The sequence below is a fragment of the Triticum dicoccoides genome, chromosome 7A (genome assembly GCF_002162155.2).
Source record: "Triticum dicoccoides isolate Atlit2015 ecotype Zavitan chromosome 7A, WEW_v2.0, whole genome shotgun sequence".
Lineage (NCBI taxonomy): Eukaryota > Viridiplantae > Streptophyta > Magnoliopsida > Poales > Poaceae > Triticum > Triticum dicoccoides.
This window is the reverse complement of record NC_041392.1, coordinates 568,621,654-568,629,475: the sequence shown is the minus strand read 5'-3', so window position 1 is coordinate 568,629,475 and position 7,822 is coordinate 568,621,654.

Below are 7,822 nucleotides of genomic sequence, written 5' to 3'. Positions count from 1 at the left end.
GTAAGATTTGAACCGAGGACCAGGCATATGGGTAATTATTTTGAATTTGTGCCATACTAAGTTTCGAAAAGTTGACATTGACTCAGTTTGTTGTGCTATTTTGTAGGTCATATGTTTGAATCCATCCAAAAGTTTTCTCACTACCATGGTGTTCATCATATACATATGAATTTGTATTAAAAAAGTAGCGTGGATACAGTGAAATGCAAAATCCACGTTAGAGCGCTACGTGACACACACTCTAATTCAAATAACTAACTACGTGACACACACTCTAATTCAAATAACTAATTATGTGACACACACTCTAATCCACGTTAGTGTGGGTACATTTTCGATTTTTTTTCAAATAACTCCTCATTAATTAATTTATAGTACTCCCTCTGTTCACTTTTATAAGACCATGAAGACATTTCAAACAATGTGCAAAACAGTTCATTTGAAGTTGTCTGAAACGACTTACAAAAGTGAACAGATGGAGTATCTCGTTTCGAATGACTAATTATTGCAAGGAAAACACGGGCATGGTAATACATACAGATTCGTTTGCAAATGAAAGAAAATTCGTTTGCATTCTCAAATGTAGGCACACCAGGCAAACCAGGGTCGGGTCGGGGTGGACACTGCTTCGGTGCCTTAAAGGCAACTGCCTTTGGTTCACTGACATGTGGGCCAACCACCTGTTGTGCCCATATGTCATGGACACAAAGGCAGGTGCCTTAAGGCACCTAAGCATAGTCCTATCGGGGCGGTCGCGTGTGTCGGACGGACGCGTAGCACCCAGGCACCCACCACCCCTCCCCCCAAAAAAGGACGACGACAATATTAGTTCGCGCTTCCATGTTTCAGATTGAAATATCTGGCGGCCCCAATTCCAACCCTGCAAAATCTCTCTTCTCTATCGTCCCCTTCCGCGCCCAGATTGCTCAAATACCTAATTCGCCGTCAACCCTCAAATCGCCCCTCGTCTCATCTCTTTCCCCACCGTTCCCCACCTCTGTGCCGGACGACGACGACGAAGATGACGGTCGCGCTTCACCACCGCACCGGAGCTACCTCATCTACGCCCTCGTCCACCGCACCGGGTGGTCCACCGATAACGTCGGCCGCCGCAACCGACGTGCCTCACAGACACCGAGTTCCACCGCATCAGGTGCGCTTCACCGACGCCGTCTCCCAGCTCACCGGGCCTACTTCACCGAGCACATCGTCGCACCTCCGCCCCCGAGGCCATTGGGGCTTCACCAACGGTCTCGTCCACTGCATCATAGCGCTCCGCTGCCACTCAAGATCTGCATCCGTGCACGGCCAGCCAACACCAGCGCGTCACCCTCAACGGCTCTGAAGTGACCCGCACTCTAGCTAGGCAAGCATGCCCAAACGCCGGCCCAAACTAGGTATCCACACATCACTCCCTTGTGCACTGTTCCGACGATGTTTGGATATCCTTTCACTGCTCTCTTAGCTTACACGCCTATGCAACTCTGACCTTAACTCTTATTTCTTCTGGAGATATCATCTGAAACAAGCAAATCCATATTTTAGCGAAGCATGACGGCGCTACGGGATCTGGTACACATCCTGCACACCCGTATAACCTTGTAAGTATATGTCCTCCGGTACAACATCAAGGTCGATTCCTCTTATTTGATCAACCATTCACCGTGTCAAAAATGCGGAGGGGGATGCAAGGAGCACAAGGCCTGCACATCCAAGCAAGTGGTAACATGGACTTGTACATGGAACATCCCAAGCGTAAGCAGAGCTGCAGTGAGCCTGTACAATGAGCTAGCGTAAGTCCTTGCATTTCATTTAATTCGTACTGGCATTCGTGGAAATCAACATAACTTGAGAAAAGTGAAGCTACATGCACTTTGAAAACCAGCTAATGATCCAAAGTAGTTCAGATTATAAACACTAAATGATGCAAGCACCAAAAAACACAAAATGCAACATGGTGTACAAGGACTACAAACATGGTCTGTACCTGCTTGAATTATTCGTTCTCTGGCTGAAAATATCGAAGTGTAACTGCACGTATAACCAGTGCGCAAACTGCATATCAATATATCTATCCTGCACAAGTATGCCAATAGTTTCAAACAACAGATTAGAAAAGTATTTATGCTATGTTGTCATGATACGGGGACTTTCTGGTAGATGGCCTCGACGTTTCCTCAAGCTATGAAAATGCACTATAATTTGCTTGTCATCAATGCCTGCAAATCTTTGTCTCTCTCAACATAGTAGATCATCATTAGACACTAAATCTTTCAATGAGCTTGCAAAATGCTTGCATTAGATTCCTCATTAGACACTATATGTTCATCACCAGGAGCAAGTAAAATGTTTGCATCAAATCCTTCATTAGCAGTCTGTTCATTAGACACTTCAGGCTGAGGAACAACATGAGCTTGTATGTTTGCACCGGAAACTTGATTAGATACATCAGATTCAGTCAGTTCAGTATTGATTGGGGGAGTTATAAAATAAGTAGAAATTGGTTTCATTTTCTCATAGATTCCCTACATATAAGCAGTTTTACAACACCATCAGGTTTAACTATTGGCCAGAAATTGAAGAGTTGAATTAGATATAATCAGGGATGTGATGTACCTGCTCGTTGCGCATGCTACTCTTGCAAGCTGCGACTGTCCGTTTGCGCAAGCTTGATGCCATGCCCGTGCTGCCGCCGCTGCCTCCCACACAGGCTACACCCAGGGTTGGATCTTCATATTCTTGTCCTTCCGTTCGCTTGAAGCCCGGCGACCGCCCTCCAACGAGGGCGCGAGGAAGTGCTGTGTCGGTCTATCCAGCGGCGGCTAGGTTAGGAGCGAACCAGACTGGAGGCTGGAGTGAATGAATTGGGATTTTTCCTGCTGTCGATCAATATGGGAGGCGCTCGTTTGGGCCGCGAGCCTGCTATAGGGCCTGCCTTGCACTTATGTTATTAGCCCATCCAAATTGAAACATTTTTCTTCATTTTTTACATTGCCTGCTCGTGCGTTGGGACGAACAAAACTAGCATGGGCCAACCTGGACGACTCAAACTAGGTGCACACTTTCCAGCCATCTAAGGTGGTCGCCCATACCAGCCCCTATGGTGGCGTCGCCCCTTTTTGCGTCTATGACTGGATAGTGAAAAATATTCCAGTGGTGCTTTTGATTTACCCACAGAATGGTTGAATTGCTTGTTTCTATGAACTGAGTTCGCCAATAATGTGAAGGATGCCAGTCTTTTCATCCTATTGTAGATTGCTTAGATCTCGATATGCCAAAAGTAATCGCATGAAATATACAATAAAAGCCAGTGTGATGTGTTTGGCTACAACTAGTCTGACTACACGTCCTCATATAACATATCAAGGACGCACCATCTTACCAGATTAACCATTCGACTTACCCATGCAGTGTGGGAAGAAAGAAGTATTGGGACTGCGTTTCCAAGCAATTGATGCCATGGACTCCTTCGTACAACCTTGTAAGCGAAAAACAAGTTGCAGTGTGCCTGTACAAAGAACTAGCGTAAGTTCAGTTACCTACTTCTCGGAATTTTAGTTAGCCACTTATTGCAAAATTGTTCAATTACGTTACTTGGCTTAATTTGTTTGCTACTGATTACATAATGGCACAGCCTGTTAATCCTATTGTAGACTGTGCATATCTATGTGTTTGAGACTTACTATTAAGAATTACCTATTTGCCTTAACTTAAATACCTACTTGTTTGTTTAACTGCTTTGCTACTGCAACAGCGGGTTACAATGATGTTAATAACTACTTTTCAGCATCCAATTGAAACTCTTTAATTCCTTGTTTGTTTAACTTGTTTGCTGTTATAACTCCTAGTTGAGATGTTTTGCTAACTTCAACTTTTCTGAATCCAATCGGAACTTTAATGGCAAAACAGGTTAGCCCAAGATCAAAGAGCGAGGTCCCCATGGATGTTACATCATCCCACGGCAGTGGCACCGGCCCAATAGTGCATTATGAATTGCCAACTGCTGATGCTCTAGAGGCTAAACTAGTGGTAGAAAGAGATTCTGCTTCTGCACTTAGATATGAAGTTGACATGTTGAGGAAGCAAACAACACGATCACAAGCAGTACTCAAGACAACCATTAAATATTTGGTGGATTTCAAAATGAAGCAAGCTGAGACAGACCAGATTGCTAAGGTCCTGAAGGAAAAAAGGAAATTAAATTCCTACTTGGTAAATCATAGGTGAAATGTTCTTTCCATAGTTGAATAACCTTTGTGTTGTCTGTTCATGTAATCAATCAAACCATTTGTTTTAGAGATCATGTAATAATTGTTTTTTTGTTTTTTGTTTGTAATTTTATTTGAGCACAAGTCTATATTAATTGATAAGACTCGGAGACATTTCATTTGGATTGCTGTGCCAGACCTACAAATATGCCAATCGGGCTGAATGTGCATCAGCAATAGTAGTATAGATTGACCATAAGTGGCACCCACCGGAAAGGGCCAAGATGCTGGCTAAAAAAAGGATGCTGTTGTAGCCAAAAAAAGTACAGCGGCCTGGCTTATGTATGTTAGTTGATATTATTGATCCATATACTCTATAAGTGTTTATATGTCTGTTAATTCCGTACATTCTTGGTTGATTGACTCTGTATTTGAATCTTGATACATCGCTTGTGTACATATCTAAATGGGAGTACACATTATGCTGCGTGTGACATTTGAGTTAGACATGAAGTGTTCCAAATATTCGAATTCACCTTAAACTGGATTCTAGTTTCTGAATTTGAGTATCGGCATTTGTAAACCATATTCATATATGACAGTGGAATACATCTGTGTCGTCCTTTTGAAGATATATAAAAACACATAGAATGATTTATAAAGATTCATATAGGAATACAAAAATGGATTCTAATTTAGTTGCCAGGGTAAACGTGGATGCTTATTGTCCCAAAATTCGAAAGAAACAGCAAAATGTCCACTCCCACATCGGCTGCCCGAAGCCAAGTGTTTGGGAGATGGAAATTACTGTCTACCCATTACACGGACAATCCATCGGCCCGATTTCGACTGCTCTAAATAGGGGTAGGTCAGTAACTTCAATTAGACGCGACACGACCGCTTCTGAGCCCATTCCGACACGGTGGGCGGCAAACATGGGCGGCAAAACTCATTTGATTCAAGCTCGTCCGAAAGACCTCTGTTTCTCCCTCCATTCCCCATTCATACACGGTGGGCGGAAAAACACCCTCAACTCGTCCGAAATAGATGTAGGCTAATATTTTAAATTGTAGCGACCAGACCTCAAACGGTCCAATCTCTGTGCTCCGGTGTCATCCCTGGATCAGTAATGCTGACACCACACAGTACTTGAAGGATTTATAACAGCGGAAGGCTTGGAAGATAAGTGAGTCCATCAACTCCAACAACATCACTGAGTATAGAACCACGACCTAAAAGTACCTTACTCGTCGTCTGAAAAGTCTGCAACATAAATGTTGCAGCCCAAAAACGGGTCAGCACATGGAATATGCTGGCAATGTAACACATAGAGAGCAATGAAATAATAAGACTATACTACATGCATATTTGGCTGGTGGAAAGCTCTATGGTTACAGTTTTGCGTAAAGCCAATTTTTCCCTACTGCAAAGGAATAAATTTTATTTAACTATCATGGTAGTTGTTAAACATTGAGTGTAGACACCCTCTCAATCCCAATTAAGCATCATCATTAAAAACCCAACAATATTAATTAGAGTAACATGATGAGATTCACATGATAATCCAAGTACTAGATACTCAAGATGTCCATAACCGGGGACACGGCTAACCATGATTAGTTTATACACTCTACAGAGGTTTGCACACTTTTCCCCACAAGACTCGATCTCCTCCGTTGGGATTCTCGCACTACAATGTGTTTGAGAAACGGATGACCGAGACATAGTCTTTCAGAAGCGCTAGCACCTTACGATCGGGTAGACCATTACACCTACTTTCCCCTACATCTTCTAGTCTACCACTGTAAGAGTTCACACAACTTAGTCAACTATGCTAGAGCCCATAGTAGCTTGTGGCTGCACACGGAAGTTTCTAGCATGAATAATCTCATGATCCCTTTGAGCCTGGGTGGCGGTCCAAAAGAAAACAGGCAATCGCTATAATACCCAGGTCCCTCAATCCACCTAGATGTGTATTTAAGTTTCCACATTACATATACCATTAATTTAACAAACTCACATCTGTCATGGATACACTCACCCAATCCACGTCTACTAGCATAGCATGGCATAATAAGCAAACGTAGAAGTAACTCCCAAATGTTTGATAATAACAGGTAATAGGTACTACCTCATCTACTTCCCAAACCCACAATTTAATTAGATCCTAATCATGCAATGTGTGAGGATTGATCTAATGCAATAAAAACCGGGTAATAGGAAGTATGATCAAAGTGTTACTTGCCTTGCTGATGATCCACAAAACCTAACGATTCGAACTAGCAAGCGGCGCACTCCGTGTACTCTATCGCAAACAAACAAGCATACCATAAGTACTCAACTAATGCACAGGTGAAACGCAAATAAGAGGTCTAACCAGAAAGTTCAACTTAAGAACTCCGGTTCGCAAAAAGAATCAGATCGAACAAAGCAACGAAAGACAAACGGCAAAAAGAAAGAACCTTCATTTACTAATCTGGATCTAGGTCAAATTTTACAAAGGCAAAACTTGTTTAAGTTGGTTAAATGGAAAGAGGGTTTCGAGACGAAACTCCAGGTGCTTGAATCGCCTGATTCCGACAAACGAGCGAAAAGTTATACTAAAACGAAAATCGGATCAGGAATCGCGATCAAAAAATCGCGGATTTAATCCGAGAAAAAGAAAAACGACGAACAGATTAACGAACGAACGTTCGTTATCTGGATATAAACGAGCTAAAACAAACGAACGAGCGAACGCTCGCTAATTAACTAAACGGAGAAAAAAACCGATCTATCTAAAAAACGAATCTAAAAAAACAGAATAAAACCCGGAGAAAACCAACGGTTTTCAAAAAAAACCGGCGGCGGGTCAACCTCGGTGTGCGGGGCGGCGGGTTCCGGCGTCGGCGGCGGCGGGCGGCGGCGCGGGGCGGCGGTGGCGTGGGCGGGCTAGGGTTTGCGGGGCGGCGGCGGCTTGGGCTGGAGGCGGCTCGGGGTGGCGCTATATAAAGCCCCGGCCAGGCGAAGTCCTAGCCGGACACGGCCCAAGGTCGGTTCAGATTTTTTTTAAAATAATTACGCTCGGAAAAAAACAAAAGGAATACTAAATAGACTCCAAAAATCCCAAAATAAATTTTCCGCGGCTTCTAAAATCAAGCCGCACATGTTGAACATTTATTTGGGGCCTAAATGCAATTTTGAAAAACGCGCATTTTTCCTAAATTCAAATAAAATAGCAAATAAATCCAGAATAAAATCTTATTTGATTTTGTTATTAAATCCTCAATATTTCTTTATTTTGGGAAAGTCATTTTATTCCCTCTCTTAAGTTTTGACAATAGAAATAATTGAAGATAAAATAAATAAAATCAAATGATCTTATTTTCAAAATTTGAGAGAACTCAAATATGAAAATATCGAAATCCCCAACTCTCTTCGAGGGTCCTTGAGTTGCGTGAAATTTCTGGATCAACCAAAATGCAATAAAATATGACATGCAATGATGATCTATTGTATAACATTCCAAATTGAAAATTTGGGATGTTACAAACCTACCCCCCTTAAGATGAATCTCACCCTCGAGATTCGGGTTGGCTAGAAAATAGGTGAGGGTGGTCCTTCAGCAAATCTTC